Here is a 22,242-nt window from a genome sequence, read left to right as displayed (position 1 = left end):
GGGCTGCTTTTCCTTTGTTTGCATGTATTGGCATGTGCGTGGAAAAACAGGGCGCAACAGCTGCACGCCGCCAGCAGCCGGGTTCGCTGGCTGGGCTATGCCAGCAGCCATCGCCTGAACAAAAATGTAACCCCGCTTCTCTTCTCCCCTTTCCTCCCCCTCCCCCTCTGCCCCTTCCTCCCCCTAGGACCCCGCTGGGATTTTTGAACTGGTGGAAGTGGTTGGCAATGGCACGTACGGGCAAGTCTACAAGGTTTGTGTCAGAATTTCTTCTCCTTTTATTGTTGCCGATTTTCCAGAGGGTGCCCGGTGCCTGAGCACACGGCTGAAGGCGAGCCACCCGCACTGGCGGCCGGAACAGTGAGGGGTGGTAGAAGTGTTGTCCTTGTCATTGTTGCTGGCCTTGTCAAGTTTGTCAGCCTCTTGGCTTCTGCTTTTTCGGATGGGTACAAATTACTCTCCCAAGTACCCATCCTGTAATGATGAAATACGCCTTCGTTGTCCTTATTCTTCTCTGTGGTCTCTCCAGAGAAATGACCAAACCAAGTGGACGCTGTCAAGAGTCTGGCTGGGTTATACAAACACGTCCACAGGCTTATTCAGCTTTGCTGCTGGAAATCCTTATGGAAGTTGCTGCTGCTGCAGTGACTTTAGACAAAGACATTGGCCTTAATTAAAATTGTCACCCGGTTTCCTTGTCGGAAAACCTTCAGAGTGTTGAAGCTATGGAGTTGGGGGCGAGTGCATCTGATGGGCGGTGCAGAGATGAGGGGTGCAGAGTGACAATAATAAGTGACCGAAGCAGAGAAGCTTATTTTGTGAAAATCAGAATTCCCAGAATAACCTGTTTGACAAGTGTATGACTTTAAAAAATAGAAATCAGAGAGTGCCCATGTGGGTGTGAAACTAGCCTACTTTTTTCTTTTTTTCCCTTTAGTGTGCAGTCAGTGGAACAAACAGATCTTGAGCTTGCATGACTTTGCAGCGAGTGCTAGCTACCAGGATGACTAATTATTCGCACAGACTTAACGCTAGGCTAAAGATTGAAGGCTCTAGCCTTAAACTGTAGAAATGCAAGATGCATTTGGAGAGAGGAGAGAGATGAAGATGCTTAGCTGCTTGTTTCGGTTTTTTGTTTTGGTTTTTCGGTTGATTTTTTGTTGTTGCTGTTGTTTTTTTTTATTTAATGCTTATAAACAAGGGAGTGTAATTGGTGAGTTTCCCTGATGGCAAGATACTGCTGCTTGCAGCTCCAGTAACTAAATAAAGCACTTTGGTGCCTCTTCTGCAAATGAAACACATGTCAGTTTGTTTTGAGGGCGTGAACCTCAGCCTTCCTCATGGAGAATTAGTCTGCCTGCGCAGTGTATTAGTTGCTTTCTAAGCCTTGAGCTGGAATAGCTAGGCTGCTGCTGTTGGTATAAAGTTGGAAAAAAGAATGTGGCTCAGAAGGCCACAGGAGATAGGGAAGATAAGTAAAAAGCTGCACTTTTGACACAACCTCGACCATTTGAATTTTTTCTGCCATTTGAAAAGACACCCTTTTTTTTCTGTAATCATTTGCTCCCAGAACTTGCATCATCTGAGCCTTTATTAAAAAAAAAAAATAAAATATTAGGGTGTGAATGTGTGACTTGAAACTCTCCTGTTAAATATTGCAATTTAGTGCATTGTTTCTTACTTGTTAATGCTTTTGAGTTAATGAGCAAAGTTCTCCTTAGTTTAACAGTCTTGACAATAGAAATTTTGAATTTCATTTTCTTTAAGTAAGGTAGAGCTCAGGACAGTTAGCATTGGAAAGGAAACTGAGCACATGCATTTATTGTCTCGGAAGAGTTGAACGAATACCTGATGTGTAAGGGCATCGCTGTCACTGTGATAACGGGGAGCAACAGGCAGTCTCCTTTCTTGCTACAGAGCCTGCTAGACAGTAATGGATTGAGAGGTGTTTAAGTTTGGGTTGGCACTGCTTTTAGGCATTTGCCCACATTGGTGTATGTACACTGATAATGTGGACACCTAACAGGGCTATATGTAAACAAATAATAGCAAACCAAAAAACTTCCTTGCTGTGGTAAGCATCTTTCTTTTTAAACTAATGAAGTTATGTAAAAAAAAAAAAAAGAATTAAAAAAAGAAGTTGTTGCAGTAGTATTTAACTTTTCATGGCCACTTTTTTTGCTAGGAAAAATGCTCCGGGGCACCCAAAGATGAGACTGTTTTGAGGGCTTTCATAGGAACTGCATAATCGAGGGAAAAACGTGTTTACGTTGTATTTGCTTGTTGCCTTCCGCTTTCCTCCTACCCAGCAACCACTTCTTGAAATCCCTCTTCCCGGATGGTTTTATTTCCCTTCTAAGCGGTCTGTCATCCCGAGGGACTGTGGGGGGGTGGGGTGTATGTCGCTTTTGAGGAGCTCCGAGATGTAGTTTGATGTAGTTGCACATTCGTGTACAGGCATCAGCGATGATGTCACCCGGGAGCGGGATTGGCTGGCTACCTGCCACTGCGGGGAGGACACGGAGGGAGCCGAGAGGCCATGACGTTATCTCTTTGTCTAGCTCATACACCCGCCGATGATGCCGAAGGTCGCTCGCCTGCCTGGGGACTCAGCTTTCCAGCAGCGGTGCGAAGGGGAGTGCGCCAACCTGTTGGAAAGCAGAAAATAGTCCCGTTTATTCTCCTCTTTGCCTTAGCTGAGCTAGCTCGAAATAGCACATCTATCTGGCTAGCGGTATTTCTGTAGCTAGTTGTACCTTAGCTATTTATTTAGCTATATGTAGGTGTATAGATGTTTATACATGTATGAAATGTGAGGGCAGTCCTTGGATGTTTGGCACCTAAATGCAAGTGGAGTTACTCCTGCATTCTACGCATTAAATGGGTTGGCTTAGGTGGAGTGTTACTGTGGGCCTGGGACCTCACTGGTGAGGTGGTAAAAAATCTTAAGTTTTAGTTTGCTGTGCTTGAATTGGGGTTAATGGCTTTAAACTGAGAGTAGGTTTAGATTAGGTATTGTGAAAAAAAATCCTTTACTGTGAGGGTGGTGAGGCACAGGAACAAGTTGCCCAGAGAACTCGTGGATGCCCTATCCCTGCGAGTGTTCCAAGGCTGGGCTTTGGATGGGGCTTTGTGCAGCCTGGTCTAGTGGAAAGTGTCTCTGCCTATGACAAAGGGGTTGGAACTAGATGTTTTTTGAGATAACTTCCAACTCAGACAGTTCTGTGATTCTACGATTATAAATTCCATAGAGTTTATATTATTTTCATCTTCATAACCTTGCTTACACCTTTCCTGTGTGAAGAAGCCTTTTATGTTAAGAGCAGCTTGTTACGAAGTGGTGAATTAATGGATTGGGGCGGGGGGAGGAGGTTCCCAGCCCTGAGTGGGTAAAAGAAAGGGGTGTTTGGGGAAGCCTTTGCCCAGTACAGGGGAGGGGGCACTGGCCATTGGCTCATTCGTCCTGGGGCCAAGCAGAGCTTCTCTACTGCTGCTCGGAAATCCTGGGGAACGGGTTGTTTTCCCTTTCGTAGTTGGTTCGAAACCCGAGAACGGTGGCGTGGAAGTTGCACCACTTAGATTAGAGAGAAAGCAAAGGGTTAAACGCTGCCAAGTACGGCCGGCAGACTTCCCTCCGAGCCGAGGCGGGAAGGACCGGCCGCAGAACCCCCTGGGTGGGTCGTTCTGACACTTCTAAGGAGTCCTAGGACAGTGCTGGAGTTGTGAGGGAGAAATTTCCCTTGTGTAGGTCGGTATCAGCTGGCGGGAGCCGAGCGGCGTGTGCGGGCCGGCCCGGGCCGCGCCCGTGCCCGCGGCGGGCGGGGAGCCCCGGCCGCCCCGCGCCCACTGCCAGCGCCGCTGGGCCCCGCCGGGCAGGGCGGCGGCACCGGCAAGGACCGAGGGGGTTAGCCGGGCTGCTGCTCCCCGGGCCGGGCTGCTGCTCCCCGGGCAGGGCTGCTGCTCCCCGGGCCGGGCTGCTGTTCTCCGGGCCCACCGCTGGCTTGTGCTGGGCCGGGATGGCGCACGGGTGTGCTGCCCCTCGCCATCCCTCCTGGGTCAGCCCGCTCCCGCTGCCGCCTAACTGGGACTTGTAGCCAGCTCACCGAGTGATCGGCTGCCTAAAGGGCTTTTTTTGATCTTTTGCAAGTAGTGCGAGAAGCATTTTTAGCATTGCTGCGGTTAGATTTTAGTTTTTCACATCCAGCAGTAAGCTCAATATGAAGTTTGGATTGCACCAAATGAGAACACCCCCGGAATTTGTCTCAATATAAGTTTTGAACCGGGACTTTGCTTCCCTTATGGTTTTTGTTTTGGTTTTTTTTTTTTTTAATGCATAATTTACCTGTGACCTAAAGGCAGTTGGTTAATACTTTTGAAATTTTAAAATCTCTATCATCTGATCATTCATAGAGGCATAAAACTTTGTAATTTTGCTATTGAGACTGAACTATGTTAACTTGCTCAGTCACTTTCTCTTTTGTTGTGTGTGTAGTTTTTAAAGACATCTAACACTTTAACCATTGTGAATGCACAGTTACATCTCACAAGACATGTAATTCTCTTGTGGCAGCAGTGACTTGGGTGGAAGGATGTATTTATGGGAGTTCTGAGGCATAAGAGGAATGCACCAGGAAGATGAGAATTAGGGGTGATACTCCTAATTGCCCTCAGTGCAGGCTGAAGTGACTTTCTAAGAGCCTTGTAATAGTTAATTCATAGTGAAGGCTTCTTTTGTTGATCTATGTTGTAGCCTTCCAAAACTGCATGTAAATGATGTGTATTGTCTAACTGCTGGCTCGTAAAAGGAAGTGATGTAAGATGTGATCGTTTAAATGCTGATTTGAAAGTAAATTAAAACTTGGCTAAATGTTTTCCCACGCTAAGGATACCCTATTTTTGTCTTAATGGACTTTGTCTTACAAGGTGACTGTGTTGGGGGGTAGGAAGATAGGACAGTTCTCGTAGTAACTCAGTTAAGGGTATTTTTTCCTCTCTTCCCCCCCCCCCCCCCTTTGTTTCTTTCCCTGCTAAAGGGACATCATTGTGGATTCAAATGATTTTGTTAAACATGAATACAATTCCAGTCTTATCACTATAAAGACAAACTGTACTGGGGATCAGTGAGGTCACTGTCTTTCAGGAACTGGTCCAGACCAGCTCTCTCAAGTATGAATTGCACTTCTTCCCTTACCCCTCTGATTTTTTTTAGATTGTGTTGCAAAGTGAGACCTTGCTGTTTTAGAAATTGTGAAGGACCAGGCAGTGGCTGGAATATTGGCATTTTTTTGGGTCCTTCAGCTAGATATTTACTCTCCTGTCCTCCCCTAAACTGACTGAACTTTTGACCAGTTCTCCATCACCCAAATCCTTCTTAATTAAATATACAAAAGCTAGGCAGGTGGCCAGTGGGGATTACTGATATTTATTTTTATTAAAAAAAAAAAAAAAAGGAAAAAGAGAAAAGAAAGCAGTGTACCAGTTGTGGGTAACCACATGTCCCTCTTGTTCTTCCTCCCCCAGTCCCATCTGTCTGTTTGCAAAATGTGGGGGTTTTGCAGACTCCTGGGACAGGGACTTCTTATTCTGAACTAATTACAAGAGGACCCAGCACTATGGGATTTGGGTGTGTGCAGGGCTTCGAGGTGATGGATGTAACAAGATCCAGCCCAGAGTTTTGTGCTGACTCTGAGATTTTTTTTTTCAGCTTTCTAAAGGAAGATGTTTCAACTGGTGTGGATAAAATTTCAGTTGAAATCATCTGGTACTCTCTCCTTGCTTTTTGCATGTGTGGGCTCTCTTCCTCTTGACAATGGTAGGGGTCGTTTCCCTGGGCTTGTATGGGTGGATGGTTTTCCCCGTCAACATCTCTTCTTTAACCAGGCATGAGGAAGGTGAGCTTTATTTGTAAGGCCTGGAATAAGGGTTTTTAGTAATTTTGGGATAGTGGAGAAAGAAGAAAACCAGGAATGTACACCTTCCACTCCTTACTTAATTTTTATTCTCTCCTAGGAATGTCATGTAGTTTGGTGACTTGTCAACTTCCAGGCACCAGAGCCTTGGCTTGACAGTGTGCATAAATCCTTCTTTTGGTCTCTGTGGTGATGGCAGGTCTGCACCTCCCACCCAAGGGAATGATGTAGAGGAACATCCCCAAAGGCAATGCAGCATTATAAGAGGTGCTCACCCTTTGCATTTCCTTGCCTTCAGCATATACATTTTTTAGTATAAATTTTTGGACTAGAATGCTAGCTAACTTTTCTCATGTGGTCTAACATGTGTTTGTATACACACATTATATTCTAGTCATCTTTTCAAGTGGTACTTGTTGTTGCAGGAAAGATTTTAGCCTGTTGTATACCTATCCTCCTGAGATCTATTTTCTGTGGAGGAAAGTGGCATTTCTGTTTTTTCCACTTTATGTTTCTGACTGTACACTTTGGCTCCACCAGGCTTTGGATGATGTTGATATTTAAGCTCAATAGCATTGACTTGCACAATGTGAGCTTGACTGTAGTCAAAGTTACAGAAAGATCCTTATCTGCATCGTTATTTTAGGTCTCAGCCCACAGAAAGTGGTGGAAAGAATTCAGCTTGCTTGAACGAGGGGTGGATTTGGGAGGGGATCTCATAGCTTTGCACAAGAGTTCTCTTATCAAATGCTTTGTTTGTAACATTATGGGTCCCTGATTATTTCTCAGTTTAGCACAGGCTCAAGAAAAGATACTATTGACTCTAAAATCATACAACTATGGGAAGGAGGAGTAAAAAGCCCACAATTGTGCATACTTCTTTAGTATGGAACCTTGAGGCAGCTTTGATTGTAGAGGGCTTGGAGATTTTGACATTGCATCTCAATATTATTTCCAAAGTGAATTTTTTGCCTTGGATGCGCTGTGAAACATTTTCACAGAGGCACAGAAAATATGCCAGTAATTACAAGCTGTGGAGTACTGCTGAATGGCCAATATGCTGTTGTGAAGCTCCAGTGTGATACCTCCACCCAATCCTCATTCCTGGTCCCCTGTCATGTCCTGAGCAAGGCTTGATGTATCTCCTCCGAGGTGGCCATGGGGCCCTGTAGTAGAAATAGGTACGGTGTGCTACCTATTTCAGTGTCAGAAAAAGGACAGGGCAGCTTTTTGGAAGAGGAGCAGATAATGACTGGAGACTTGATAGAACTGCTGGCAAAGCACTCCCCTGCTCTCCCAGCTTTGCTGTCCTGCAGCAGAGTGAAAGCTGCTGCTCTGAGTGTAATGGATAATTACAATGTGACCTGTGGTGTTGGTTTTAATTTGCTGCTGATTGGGAAAGCTGTGAAAAGCACCACGAAAGGAGGGTGAAATCAGAGAGGCTGGGGAGTGGAGATGTTCACCCTTTCAGAGATTTGCACTTTTGAGGTACATAAGGATCAGAAAGAGGTGTGGCTGGAGTAGGTTTCTTTCCACTTTACTTATAAATTGGTGCAACTAAGTCCTATCTCTAAGGCCCTGTGTAGCTCAGTTGTGTGGGCATGAAGGGTGTTAATATAGCCTAAATATTCTTCTATGGTCTTCTGCTTGACCTTGTATCATATTTGCAAATGGAGGAAATTTATGGGAAGATTTGGAGTTAGGAAGAGACAGCAGGACAGTTCAGAGAGAAGCTGCTACTACTGAAGGTGAATTTACAGAGGAAATTGGGACATGAAGAAGGAGAATATGGCTTAAATGTCGAGAATGAATTAGAGGACTGTTCATAGTTGTGGGGAAGAAATGGTAGTGTGGAGTCAGGGAAGTGCTTAATATAAGAAAAACTAAGGGACACTTTAGTTGTTAGTAGAAACATATTAGCACATATCATTTATATTAAAAATACACATATTATGAAAGAGATTAACTTTTAGCCATGGCAGCTCGTTAATCAGCTGGGCATTGGGTTTATGCACACCAGGGGAATGTTCATTGACACAGGTTTTTGTGCTGATTTCAGCATAGCCCAGGTCGAGGAGACCTTCCTTAGCTCACCTAGCTGTGTTGTGACCATGTCCTAGAATAATGGATGTCTTTTGGGGGAGATTGCTTCTCACTCCTGGCAAAATGCTTCTTTCCCACCAGAGCCACACCTCTCCGGGTTGCTCTGGCACTGTGGCCGTCATTATCACTGTACAAATAGGACACTGCAAGTGCCAACGTGTCTTGATTGGCCTGTCTAGCAATAAAACAGCTAACATGGTAAAACTCCTAACATGGATGCAGTTATACTGGTACTGTAGGTCTTATCTGGTATGTCTCTGTCACCTCCCTTTGGAGCTGTCCTGTGCCGCGCTGATAACAGTTGTTCTCCGTGCAGGGATTGCAGTGACTCATGGCTTTATACCTGTGGCTGAAGGAGCCACGTGAACTGCAGCCACTCTCTTCCTGGAGCGAGGCAGTGCTACCCCTGGAGAAGGTCTGCCCTGGGCTGTGGTCAGGATGTGGCTGCAGGGGCTGTTGGTGGTGTGCCACGGACGTTTGTCTGCCTCCTCTCCTGTCCCTGTGTGCCTTGAGCACCCCAATAGCTCCCTGGCTCTGGGGCTGCTGGCACGATCCATTTGCTTAGTGCTCTTTACACTATCCTGACTGAGAAAGTCCTAAAAGATCCCTCTGGGCACCATAAATTTGCAGCTTTGGAGGTGTGGTGCTGCTCCACTCTGTACCTGCTTCCAAAGGTTTTCTTTCTAGTGGCACTCTGCATGTGGAAATCCAGGTCCACACGTCCATCCGTGACACCCCTGTGCTTCTTATCTGATTACTCACTCTGTGATGTCTTGTCCCCCAAAATGGCTTTTCCTTTCAGTTTGTCCGTCCATGGAGTTGCCCTCAGTTTCACCAGATATTTTAGGGCTCTGAAAGTTGTGCAGTTTATGTGTAAATACTTGGGTTACCATCTTCTCATGTTGTACCAGTCCATGGTATGGACTTGTTGGCTGTAGTTCCTGCACTTGGAGACTTCACCAGAGGACAGAGGTGAAATGGGAAAGTGTTACTTAGATAGGTAAAAGAATGGCAGCAGCTCAGAATAATCGGTTGCATCAAATCTCTTTTATTAACTTCCTGGGGACTGCCAAGACAATAGTTTACTCTTGCTGGTGTACCTCAAAGCTGGTGCACTCTGGGACTGGCACTGTTAAAAATTACTTGAAGTCTTAAAAATACAACAATTTCAGTTAAGCTCTTGCAGTTTCAAGAGCTTCTTTCCAGGATTGAGATAGAGTAGCTGTAGGGAATGACAGTGGTCAAGAGTTCATGATTCTAATTTAAATGCTAAGCTCAACTCAAAATAAACCTGTCTCAAAACTTGCTCGCTAAACTTTTAACTGTCTAATGGTATTGGTTTGTTTTATTTTCAAATGCAGAAAAGCTTAAGGTCTATGGGTTATTATGGGTTATGGGTTATTAAGTCTTAATGTGTTATTCTATGCCCTGATTTGGCTTATGTAACTTAGAGTCAGGGACCCTCCCAATGTTAGCTTGGTTCATTATTTTTCTTTTTTTTTGTGATGCCCAAAGGAAAATCAGTAGAAAACTTAAAAGGAAGCACAGGTATATCCGTCTTACAAGGCTGTTGTCAAGAGGGAACACCTGTAACTGAGTTATAAACCCTTACAGATAGGGGTACAGAAAGAAAATCAGGAGTGCTGGTGAACCCTTAGCTGTAGTCCACTGCCATAAGCTACTGCAATAATCAAAATAATTCTTGGGGGAACTGGTGCAGCAGTTTTCAAATAATGATGAGGTGTTTGCTGACTGGAAGCTCTAATTAAATTTGTTTTGTGCTTCCCAAAAAACTGATAGTACTGATGGGTGAAAAATGCATTTTGTAGTGGGAGCTGCTTTTACACACAAATGCTCAGTAATTTACAGCTTGTTTCTGTGCAGTGGGCTTGGATGATACTTTTGAAGGTGCTTAAGTAGATGGGCTGTTCACTGTCCTTTTGGTGCCTGATCTGAGCTGTGTGCTCTTGGTCTCAGTGGAGAGAAATAGGACAGGAGAATGGCCTCTGGAGATAACTACCACAGGATGAGATAAATTGCTCTTTACCTGAGTCTTTGTTAGTTAAAATGGGAATTTTTGATGAGGGTCTCCCTTTTATGTTTTCTGAATGTCTAAGATTGGACAGGTTGACCCCACTCTGTACCATGCGTGTAGCAGCTCTTGCAGTCCATGTTCTTTGTGGGATATATAGTAGGAGTGAAAATGGCTTTGTAAGTGAATATATGAAAGTGAGTGACATGTAAAATCCCACTTGCCTATCATGGAAGGGAAACACACATTTTCTCAAAAAAAACCCTCCTAAGTAAGTGACCTGTTTTTGCATGTTCCAAGAGGTGAATGTGCTTGCTCTCAGTTAGGATTCTCTGCACTCTTATATATGAAGTACGGGAACTTATATCAGACAGTTATTCTCAATCAAATCCCTCAGAATTTTTGCAGAAATAAATCTCTCTGTGTGCAGAAGCAGTCAGTGCCTTGTGTCTCCTCTCTGTGCTTCATCAGGAAGCACTGGGGTCTTTCCTGTTCAGATAGATAATACATCTATAGAGATTGCGTTTAATCTAGGTTACTGTTTGTCAGGTGAGAATTACAGAGGTACTTTAGCTTTTTGATGATGTTGATAAGGGTTGTAATTAAGTGCCTGACATTCAAACTGTTTTTTTCAAGTGTGTGTTTCTCTGTAAGGTATCCTTTCCCATCAAATTTGTTTGGGTTTTTTTAAATTTATTTATTTTTCCCCTCCTGTGTTGTTGTATTGCTTCTTCCTATCTGTAAGCTCAGCTAGCAAAATTTAGTCTGGTTGTGAATCTCGTGTTTAAATCTCAACCTGTTGGAGATTTTTAGATACAAAAGCCCAAGCGTTAGTTAGAGAAAACATACTTGGATTTGATAAATCCAAGTATGTTTTCTCTAATTAATGCTTGGGTTTTTGTTGAGACAATATCCTGGATATTCCTTCAGCAGCTACAGCAACATTCCTGAAGTACTTAAGTTTCAGATGCCTCACTATTTGTTAAACTGGACTTTCAGTTTCATGGTAATCTCCCATATAAACGCAGAAGGAAGTGGAACTCCCATGTACTTCTCTGATACTCAAGTTATCCACTGTGCTTTACTTCAGAGTGAGGAGGTGGGAGGGAAGTACGGTGGGGAACTGATAAAATTTATTCCCAGCCACCCAGGAAATATGTGACAGAGGTACAGTCTAAACCTCTGAATGCAGAGTAGTTATGTGCTTTAATCAAAAGATTCCTTCTTTTGCCTTAGAACTCGCTGGGAGCAGTTTTCATGCTTACCATGCCAAAGAGAGGGAAGACTTTGCATGCTGACCGTGTGGTCTCTTAAAAGCTGCCCAGAGAAGGGGTCTAAATGTCCTTGGGTGACTGGGTGGGTGGATCTCCTAGAGCGAGTCTCATGATACCTCTGCTTGTTTTACTTTTATTTGTGGTGGAATTATGTGCTGGCTTCCAGTTGGTGAGGTTTCTGCTTAACTGTCTTTTGCAGAAAGGCCTGAAATGAACTGCTCACATTTAACTGTATTGCTGTCTGTAATGGAGGTGAGGAAGGTATTCGGATATTTTACCATGACTAAACAGCAGCTTTAATACCTTTAAAATTGGTATATTGACATTTATGAGCAGATATCACATTACAGTGATAGCTCCAGGGGCCTTCTGCTGCATATGAGAGCTCTTGGTTGATTTAGAAAGCAAATAAATAAAATTTTAAAGGTACCCTAACACAGCTAAGCACGTTAAATCGAAAATGCAAGGTGATGTTATATCCTTAGATTATCCTGTCAACCACTGCCATTTCAGCAGATGAAGTTAATGATGTACTGTTGCAGGAGAAGAAACAAAAGGTGCATCACTGAGAACTGTGGGGGAGCCTGGGATAATAGAGCTTGTCCTGGGGGCTGTTTGGAGTAGTCCCTGTGCTGCAGAGTTGGGGTTTGGCAGAGCTGGCATGACTCCAGGCTCCCTTAACTTGTCGCCTTCGCCTGTGCTTCTGGAGTGGTCTTGCGGGGGAAGAAAGAATGTCAGCCTATTAATAGTGACAGGCTTTCTCATCTTCATCTCTTAAAAATCACTGGAATGCTTTGAATAACAAATAAATGAAAAGTGTGTGTGTATATATATATATATTTATTTTTCTTTTAATCTGAGTGTTGTGAAAGGTGTACTTTGCTCTTCTTTTCCCCTGTGTGGAATACACTGAAATTCTCTGATCTGACTTGTCCTTGGGGACTATGGAGAACACTCTGTGCAGCTCCCCCTGTGTGTTTTCACCAAGAGTTAAGTTCTGGGGCGATGACAAGTGAATGTGGAGAAAATGTTTCAAGTCATGTGAAAGAAATGTTACTTGCTAAATAACTTGAGTGTTAAAAGAAAGAATGGGAAAAGCTTTTCTTAGCCTTTTCGCAATCTTATATGGCAAGGAATGAAAATCTTTAATACTGACCTAATTTTATTTGTATTTAAGATCAAAGACCCTTTGTGAATGAGTTGCTTGTCTTGTCTGTCAGTGGCTTTATGGTCTTCTGAATGGCTTGAGGCGTTAAATCAGGTCTGAGTAATGTTACCTTTTCCTTAGGTTTCCTCTGAGGTAATGGAAGAGTGCTTTAGTTTCTTCTTCAGGAGTAAAGATATATCCGTTATTGAGAAGACTTCTTTTGGGCTAACTGCTGAAGTTGGAGGTGCCTCCCCATGGACCAAGTGTTGTGGCAGTGCTTGTGCTGGGCTTTGGGAAAGGATGAGAGAAATGGGCAAGGAAAGCACTGTCATTGACAGTGCTGTTTTGTTCACAGATCCTTGCTGTGATCAGGGCTGGCTTTGGAATGTCTTCATCTGCTGCTGCTCTGCACCTCTTAGCTCTTTGCTAGCAGAGTATGTAGTCAGTGCATGCTGGTGTTGTAAGAAAGCATGTTTTGTATACATATGCTATGTTGCACTGGGCTGTGTGGGAAAAGGGAGGGTTTTATTTTGTTCTCTCCATCAGAAGGATTTCCTGTTGCAGAAAGGAGAAGGGAAGGGAGGGTTAGGCAGGCAGATGGAACACCTTGGGTAGTATCTGATTGCTTTATTCCTGCAGGGAGAGGGATCCTGCTGGCTAATATGATTCAGAACTGTGCTAAAAGCACTAGGTCTTGGAGATAACTGGGATTGCTGGAGAATCTCTTGACCCAGTAGCACCATAATGTGGATTTTAATCTTTCTCTGTAACTCAGATAGGAGAAGATGGGAAAAAAGAAATGTGAATAGCATTTCAAATCTATAAAGATAGCATCAAAGTAGTTTGTAGATCCCTGTGAATTTGGAAACAAAGCCATTAGACTTGAGTATGAAAGTGTTTTGTTACTGCTAAAATCTACTCACCCCGTAGCATTCCTATGTTTAGGGAAAGAAGAGATTCTTCTCAAGGGAAGAACCCAAATCCTCTTCTTTCTTCTTTAAGAAGTTTTTTTGTGGGTGCCATTGTCTCAGCTGTTGGCTGTTGTGAAATGGCACACGTAGATGAAAACCCACTGTGGAGGGTGTGGGTGGTACAGTACCTCTGGGATGGTAGTTGTGTCTGCTGAGCCTTGACTGCTTGTGGAGCTTTGTCGGTGGTGGTGGATGCTGCTGACTTGGCAGTGCCTCTTCTCACCTCCTCTGCTTGGAGATGGAGCTCATTTGTGGGAGTGAGAGGTGCCCAATAAATGGGGAATATCGCAAAGCCACTTGTGTTACTGAAATCTACCAAAACCTGTCATTTTGTCAAGGTTAGCCGAAAAGTTTGGGTTGTGTTTTTCTTGCAAGAGCTCTTGGTTTAAAGCTCCATTAATTATGTGTCAGTTACTGTATGTGTTATGATAATAACCAAGAGTGGAAGACTAGATTTATTTCAGGAAACATTTCACCTCGTAAAATTTTAATAACTTGTCCCTCTTCACAGGCCATTCCTTTTTCTCCTGGTCAGATTGTGCACCCAGCAACAGTACAGAGTGTTTCCCTGAGAGATGTGTTTGTCTGACCTTGAGATGCTGTTCTTCCCAATATTTGGACAGAGTGGTTCCAAAGATGCTCAGTTCTGGGTTTCTTTGCAAGGCAGAGATTGAATTTGCCCCTGCTGTGCTGGATTTTGTGGGTTTCTTTTAATAGTGACTATGGACAGCTTTGAAAGATGATAAAAACAACACGCTGAAATGACTAGGGACTTGCGTCTGAATCACAGCCGTCAGCAAAACCACCTCGCTTCGGGAACGGTTCTGCGTGACATCAGAAAGTCTTGTGAGCACCCCAGACAAACTTCTCTTCAACAAATATGGGATTTGAATGTTTTGAGGGAAATGTTTTTGAACATCTTTGCTGTCTTAGGGCAGTGGGAATGCAAACCTTAATTGACTATGAAACCACCTTTATGCTAATAATTTAAGAGATGTAAATGCCATTTCAGAAACGAAGAATTGTGGTAGAATAAGAGCATGATAGAAGCAATTCCTGTGCAGAGTTGAAGTATATATTGGTTTAGCTTAGATTTTTTTGGTAAAGCTAGAAGTACATTGGCTCTCCAGGACCAGACCCTGTCTGCTGAAGTCAGAGGAACTAAACTGAGTGTCAGCCTGAGTGTCACTGGAGCTTGGGGTTAGAGCTGTGTGGGTAAAGGCTGGCACATTTTTGGTTTGAGGCAATGTTCAGTTGTCAGACTTGAGAGAAAAAAGTATTCTTTTTCTTAAAACACTTTTTGGAAGTGCCTTAGGTCCTTAACTTCTTTGACTTATTCTTTAATCTTTTCTTGTATAATGAATTTTGTAATTTTGCAATTTTGCCCTTTTTCTTAGCAGTGGCAGGTTTCTCTCCCTTTTTGTGGTTGGTTTTGTCCTTGCTGTCTTCTTTCATACTCACCTGATGTGGGTGAATTCCTCCTGCTAGTCTCCCTTCATCTAAACTATACCCATCATCTTTTGCATTCGTTCCTCCAGGCTTGTCAGAGGCTTTTAAAATTAATTAATTAATTAATTTCTCTAAAATAGAAAGGATGTGGTTAAATCCATAGCACCTCTGGTATACTGGTTGTAGTTCTGCCAAGATGAATAAGGTATATTTGTTTTTACATTAGTGTGTTGCTCCACGTGCATTCTGTACCTTCTTTAGATTTTTTTTTTTTTAATGGTCTCTTTTTGCCTTGGGTTTCTGAAGAAATGAAGCTTTGTCCATTTCATTCTGTCCTCTACACATTTTCAACCTCAGGGCTGACTTCAGCTGTGTTTTGATTTAGGTTATGGGTCTGAAATCCTTACAAGTTGCATGAAAAAAATAAATTACTAGGTAGATGGGAGTGAAAGAGCCTGTTTGCTCTTCTCCCCCCTCAGTTTGTCAGTTAAAACCCATCATTATTGGTCATTGGAGAGGTGTGTGCCCAAGCTTCAGGTTACCCCTGCTTGTAGATCTGTCTTCTCCTCCAGTGGGATACTTCTTTTTACCCTGGTCTTTCAGAGAAAAAAGGGTGGTACCATTTTCTGAAGTTTGGGTGTTCCCCATCAGTCAGAGGAGCTTGCTCTGAGGGGGGATGTTCTCTGCTGTCTCTCAGGGCTTCTGTCTCCACTGGGATTGAAGATGTGAGATTTGGATATGCTCACTAAAGTGCATTGAAAGTCTTTGTCTAGACAAGGCACGCTGTCCTTGACACATGCTAAATTGGTGTGGTTTAAAGCCTCGGGTACTTAGTGTGCTAGCCTTGGGAGGTAAATCCAGGGCTAGACAAGCCCCCTAAGGAGGTGATGGACAAGGTGGGGATTTCTTTGCATTTGCTGTGACTTCAGCTGGTGCCTGAATGCAAAACTAGTAGTAAACAGTCATAATCCCTGGATCCTTTTTCTCTTGTCAGCTCCTGTCTGAATAGGGGCTTTTTCATGACACATGCTTGTTTGCTCATGTTTCTCTTTTAAGGAAAGCAGTTAAACTAGGCAATAACCAGCAGTAATTCAGTGCTCTGTTAAGCATGTAATAAACCAAGCCCCAGATCTTGGTCTCGAGCCATTAGAGACTGCCACCCTTTGTTTCTCTCTTGGTGGGGAGGAGGGAAGAAATGGGGCACAACCGGCTTTTGGTGTGGGAAGGACAAAAGGGCACCAAGCAGGGCAGAGGTGTGATGGTGCAGTGCTCCCAGGACAGGCACCACCATCATGCCTCAGGAGTGCAGGGTCAAACCCCAGCCTGTGCTCTCTGCCTGCAGTGGCAAAACATTGTGAAGTCTGCTTCAAAGTTGTTCAAAAAGGAGTTGCAGCCACTTGTGATTGGTGCCAGTTCAAGTATGGGTCTCAGCTCATCCTTCTGGTGGAGGCACCTCTCCTTGACTACAAGGCTTGCTATCATATTCTGACCTTGGTTTAATGCAAAAGCAGCCCACCTCTAGGCTAGCCAGTAGCTGATTCTATTCTGCTGTCCTTCCAGTCGTTGCTAAAATAAAGCCTTCTACGAAGTTATCAGGTGGACTTTGCTAGAATTTTTGTTTTGTTACTCCATGCAAGTGTGGGTACAGAGTAGAAACAAAGCAAAGACTTCAACCAGTGTGTCGATACATATTTAGGACATGTGTATTATAGAGCTCTGGGAAACTCTTACTGTAAAAAACAAAATTGAAGTGCCATCTTACCTCTGAACTACCCCTTTAAGTCTAAAACACAGCCTCTGAAAATCTTTGAAAACTCTGAAAAGTTTGCTCTTTAACAAAGAGAATGGCTTCATACTCTTTCTTTCTATGATCCTGCAAAAAGCATTTCCAGAGGGTACCTTTCTTACACTTACGCAGAACAAATTTTAGCAAAGCATTTCACTTTCTTCTCTCTTCAGATTTATGAAAATGAACTCCATCATGGCTTTTCAAAGTGTGGGTTTAAACAGAAACTCTCAAGGCATTTCAGTGCTGGTTCTGATGCAGCTGTTAGTTTAAGAAATCTCTTTTTAAACTGGAGGTGGCTGTTAATTTTATTCATGAGAGGAAAATGCGGCATTGAGCTGGATAAACTGTAGTTTAGCTGATACTTATTTTGAGATTGGGTGTGACAGGTAAAAGACATTCTATCAGAAACATGAGAGAAGAAAAACTGGTTTAAATTTTGTTGCAACAAATTTATAACAACCTTTTCAAAAATTTTCTCCTGCAATGTAAATTACCAGCACTACCATCCAGGAGAGCACTGTCCCTGACCTCCTGCTCTGACTTCTCTATTGCAACACTTCAGCCTTTTCAAAATGTATTGTGACGTTTAGATGCTCAGTGCAGTTCACTGTAGGACATATAATATATAAGAACTTTTGTTTCTTGGTCCTCTTAATGTAAGGAATGTACAAGACAATAGATGCTAGACAACTGTTAAAGAGGAAGTGGGGGAATCGAGGGAGGAGAGCAGGTTGTCTCTGTGGGTCTGCCTTCATTAGCTTGGCTTGAAGCTGCCACGTGGACCGCCACCACATCCCATCTCTGGCTTTGTGGGTTAGCCTGTGCAATTGTCCCCCTGAGACTGTGTGGGCATCATGGCCTTAAGAAATGGTCCATTTAATTTGTCTAGATGATAATAGCATTTGATGGGGGAAGCTTTAAATGTGGAGTTACTGCCTTTGGAGCCTGGAGCTTAGTGAGAGTTTTCCTTGCTGGTTGTGCTTCTTTTCCCCAGATGTGTTTGCGGTGATCCGCTCCACGCACAGGAGAGATGCTCTCCCCTAGGGAGCCATTCACCCCTTTGCTGTGACTGACTCTGCTGCCCAGGGGCTGCTTTTCCTGTCCTTCCCTGGGTGTGGGGTGGATGGGAGAGCAGGGACACACAGCACGCTTGTACTCAGTTTCCCAGCCTGCCAGGTTTACCAGATGAAATAAAATCAGTTATCTATTCAGAGTTTTTTCACCTCATGGATGAATTAATTGAGAGGCGTGTGAGGATGTCTGTGGCCTTGTGCCATATAGTGAGCAGTGGAGGATGAAGAAACTGCTGTAGGTCTTGTCTCCGGCCTTCCACATGCTGATTGCTGCTCCTGTATCCCAGATTCAGTCTTTCAGGTGCTGGATAGTAATGCAGTGGCCTCTCTGGTAGCAGCAGGCAACAAATTATAAAGATCAAAACTCTCTCACTTGGATATCTGCAGTTTTGAATGTACTCACATAACTTTTTTTCCCCAGAAAAACCATAATTGCATTTAGTTTTTAAGATGCTCTCCTCTCTGTGCCCTCCTTCCCCACCTCAATCCCCTCTTGATCTCCAAGGAGGTGACAGTTGTGGAAGGATTGAGCCAAGTCTGTTTTTTAGGTATTAGGAGGTACTTAGAGCAGTTTCTGCTGAGACTACCATCTGGACAAAGATTCATTTATTGAGGAGCTGCAGTGGTTCCAGGGGAAGGCTGTTCACATGGGGTGTGTGTGGTACCAGCAGGCTGAAAAGGCAGTAAGGGAAGATATAGGCTGCTCTCTGGTTACTTTAGGACACTGTGTTTCTTGAAGTTTTTACTGGATGAAAAGAAGCAAGTAGTCATTGCATATGGGCTTGGTGCTGACCTCTATAATGTACTTGCTAGGCAAAGGACTCTAATTTTTGTTAATTGCTCCTATATGGCAAATTCACTAATAATATAGGTGCTCAAATACTTGGGAATCACTTTTTCCTTCCAGTGATCAGTCCTGTACCCATCCCATACAGGAATTACTGAAAGTAGCTTAGATTCTTGGGAAGAGTTTGAATTCCAGCATGTTTCCAGTTTGACCCCCTGAAGTGTTTGGCTCTTGCCCTCGGACACAGATCTTGTTAGTCCTGCTGTGCTGAATTTAACTGGCTGTGTTTCATGCTCTCTGTGCTGGAATTGACTGAAGATGAGAGCTGCGTGGACATGCCACACGTATCTCACTCTGGGGGCATTGTACTGGTGGGGCTTCACATTTGGGCACCAGAAGGATTAAAGGGCATGCTTTGGAAAGATAGTACATCTTGCTGATAAGCGGCACTGAGCACACAGGAGGGAGAGGGGGTTAATGCCCCTTTTACCCAGGGTCTGTTTAAAGAAAGGCAGTAATTTAACTAAAATATACATCCACAGTTCATTTCTGTTTAAACTGAAATTACTGAGTGAAGAAATGCATCCTGGGAACAGATTAAGCTGTATGCTAGGAAAGGAGCACATTTCTCTCATGCTCAGTTGACAGCAATGAGCTTCAAGGTTTTCTGTATTAAATATTTGATAAATCTCTAGTAGACTTGAATTCTGTGTGGTTTTAATTACTTTTGATTTTTTAAGTCTGCAAGATTCTGATACCATTTTTTTCATCGTGATCCTTTTCCATCATGGAATGGGCACTTGGGTATAATTGTTCATAGGCACATCCTGGTGATGGGCCGAGCAATCCCTGTGTAGCTGGCCATAAGGCTGCGTTTTCTGGGAGGTCCAGAAAGCTCTGGTCTTGAAATTTGTTGCTTCAGAAATATTTGGTTAACTTTGTTGTATTATTATAAGGTTAGTTTTATTACTATTTCCTATACTTTATTAAAAATCTATTATTAAAAGTGCAGACACATGTATTTCCTCGTAATGAACCCTCTCTTTTTCTGCAGTTGGCAGCAGTTTGCTATAGGATTGTTAGCAGCCAGTGCTTCCAGGCATGGTGGGACGGGAGCAAGGAGTTATGGGGAAGCATTTGCTCCTCCTATTTTTTTTTTTTTTTTTTTAGTATTTTATTTTATCAGAAATACTTAGGGGGTTTTTGTTTGGTTAGTTGGTTTGTTTTGGTTGTTTTTTTTTCTGAGCTGAGGAGAGATGATTTCTCCCTGTGCATTCTAGAACAGGAGTCTGGATCTTCCTCTCTTGTTGAGTTACATTTGGAGCATATTTGCCCGTCTGTGTGCTGTGTGTAGGTGCCACTGCCCTCCGTGCCTGTTTGCTTTCTTCCTCTCATTCCCAGCTGGACACAGCCCAGACTTTTCACCTGTCCCCTGCATTGCATTCCTAGCCTTTATCCAAGATAAACTTCTCAGGGAGCCACAGGCACAGGTGATTTCTGCTGAGTAAATGCACCTGCATTTTTTGTCCCTGTGTAATTTATATCACCCAGTGCAGTGGTGTTCTCAAAACACTGAATGGAGAGGAGGGAGGTCAAGGGGAAAAGAAATCAACCAGCCCAGCCTTGAGCAATTGCTTGTAGCTGTTTCAGGCAGCCTATTCTTGCTGTTTCTTTATCACTCATGTGCTTGGGGCCTGCAGACTCTTGACTGCAGAGGATAAGGAAAAAAAAAATATTAATCCACTCCAGAGAGTTGATTTGCTTATTTGCAGTACAGATATCTTTCCTAGCAAGAACACAGATTTTTTTTTTTTTTAAGGGAAAAGTGCTGATTCCATGTGAGCAATTGTGGTATTTTGTTGTGAGTGATGGATACATTCCTGTGCAAAGCAGGACTGTTAAAAAATTATTTCACCCAGCTAGGGGTGCAGGCTGGTGTTTGGTGGTCTTTCCCCATTTCTCTTGGTTTTGACCAGGTCTGCAGCTATTCGTCTTTTGAGAGACCCTTTCTGGAGATGTTTTCTGTGGCTTAATTTTTTCCCCCCTCTCCTAATGATATTTTCTTGGTCTCTCAGTTTACATTTTCCATCCTTCAGAATATTTAATACTTGAGACATTAATCTTTCTTCAGTCTGTTTTCCATAAGGTTATAGGTATGTGAGAAATGCTGGAGACAGCTAAAACAAAAGACCTTCCCAGACAAGAAATATAATACAAGCCACCTGAGAAGCTTGGTCTTGTCCAGCTGCCCGCTAGCAGCCCTCTTTTTTCCCTCAGCCTCAGGGCCTCTGTGAAGTCTCTCCCCTCCAGATTTGCCAAGTGCTTGGTTGCCTGTTAATCACCGGTAATAAAAAGCATGTTTAAGATCAGATGGGTGTCTAGGGATACTTGTCAAGACTACATGTCTCCTCAGTCTCTGCAGATTTTTCCAGAGATGGATGGAGTGACTCAGACCCCCAAAGTGCACCTGAGTGAGCAGTTCACCTGTGGGTACAGGCTTAGCCATTTCCCTCTTACTCCTGCTTTGGGGCAGATCCTCGTTTTTCAGGAGAGATCAGGGACAGGTTGTGTTGTGTATAGCTGGGTATGTGTATGGCTGGGTAGAGGATGTGTTTGCTGTGTGCTCAGCACTAGTGAAACTTTTGCTGAAGGGCTGCAGCTCAGCTTGCTCCTTACTCTGAGACCAGAGGTGTTTTAAGGGGGTTCTGCTGCTATGGACAGCCGTGGAAAGCTGCTCTCAGCATGGATATGGGTCACAGGGTCGTGGTCACGTAGCTGATGAGGATTCATCTGTCAGGGCTTGTGTTAGCCATGGATGACCCTCTGGCTGACCGCAGGTTTGAAAGCTTAAGCTCAGGTGGGAGAGCCTGTTGGTGCTGTCTTCATCCATCACTTGCCTCGGCCAATGCTCATCAGCACCTTGGTATTGCCCAATGCTGGTTCAACTCCTTGTCAATTCATCTCTGTTATACAAGTCATTTGCTGACAAAACAAAGATCTGGGTCACTGCTCTTAAAATAGATTCGGTATTAGGCAAATTGCTCAAGCAAGCTCTCCTTTCCTCTGAGAAAGCAATGTCAACCTAGCCCCGTAAGGATACCCCTAAGAAGCACAGCATCCTACCGCAGAGGATACCTGTGGTATACCCTGTGAATTTAGCACACTTGCCTAATACACTTTCAAAATACAGTGCCCAGCTGTTTGCTCAATATTTGCCTTGTGCCTTAGGGAGTAAGGGTTTTTTTCTTTACATTATTGCAGATACACGCATCAATATGAATTGTTGTGGGATTTTTTGTTTTTGTGGGGCTTTCTTTTGTGATGGTCCTTGTAAATAGTTTCTTTCTTTGTGTTTTTGTGCCTGGAAGTGTGACTGGCGTGTTTTAACTTTCATCTATAACAGCCATAATAAATGATAACTGTATAAAGTGATTATTGCCTTTGCTTATAGGCAGAGTCTGGTGGTGCCACTTCAGTCATCCTGTAACTGCTTTGAACACGCTGTGCCAAGTTCACATGTGGGTGCACAAGCGGTCAAGGTTGAGTTACTCATGAAATTAATTTTTAAGGTCACAGCCAGGCTTCTGTGGACTGTGATCCTGAGTTTATAGGACAATTTGCTCTGCTCCTGGAGTTCTGTGGGCTTCCTGGGCCTGGGCTGCAAAACGTGCTGCCTGGCAGTTTCTTCTGCTTTTGCAGGGGGTTTCT

General features: G+C 43.6%; 1 protein-coding gene across 11 annotated transcripts in view; it reads left to right on the top strand.

Annotated features, from left to right (window-relative positions):
- The first annotated feature begins 152 nt into the window (after window positions 1-152).
- MAP4K4 (mitogen-activated protein kinase kinase kinase kinase 4) overlaps window positions 153-22,242 on the top strand; it is a 163,471-nt gene continuing 141,381 nt past the window's right edge. For all 11 annotated transcript variants that reach the window (XM_015630039.2, XM_015630100.2, XM_015630080.2 and 8 more), the window contains exon 1: window positions 153-253. The gene's annotated coding sequence lies outside the window, so the exon portion shown is untranslated. The remainder of the gene's footprint in view (window positions 254-22,242) is intronic.

Source organism: Parus major, chromosome 1 (genome assembly GCF_001522545.3).
Source record: "Parus major isolate Abel chromosome 1, Parus_major1.1, whole genome shotgun sequence".
Classification (NCBI taxonomy): domain Eukaryota; kingdom Metazoa; phylum Chordata; class Aves; order Passeriformes; family Paridae; genus Parus; species Parus major.
The sequence above is the reverse complement of the archived record's forward strand: the minus strand, read 5'-3'. Positions and strand labels throughout refer to the sequence as shown.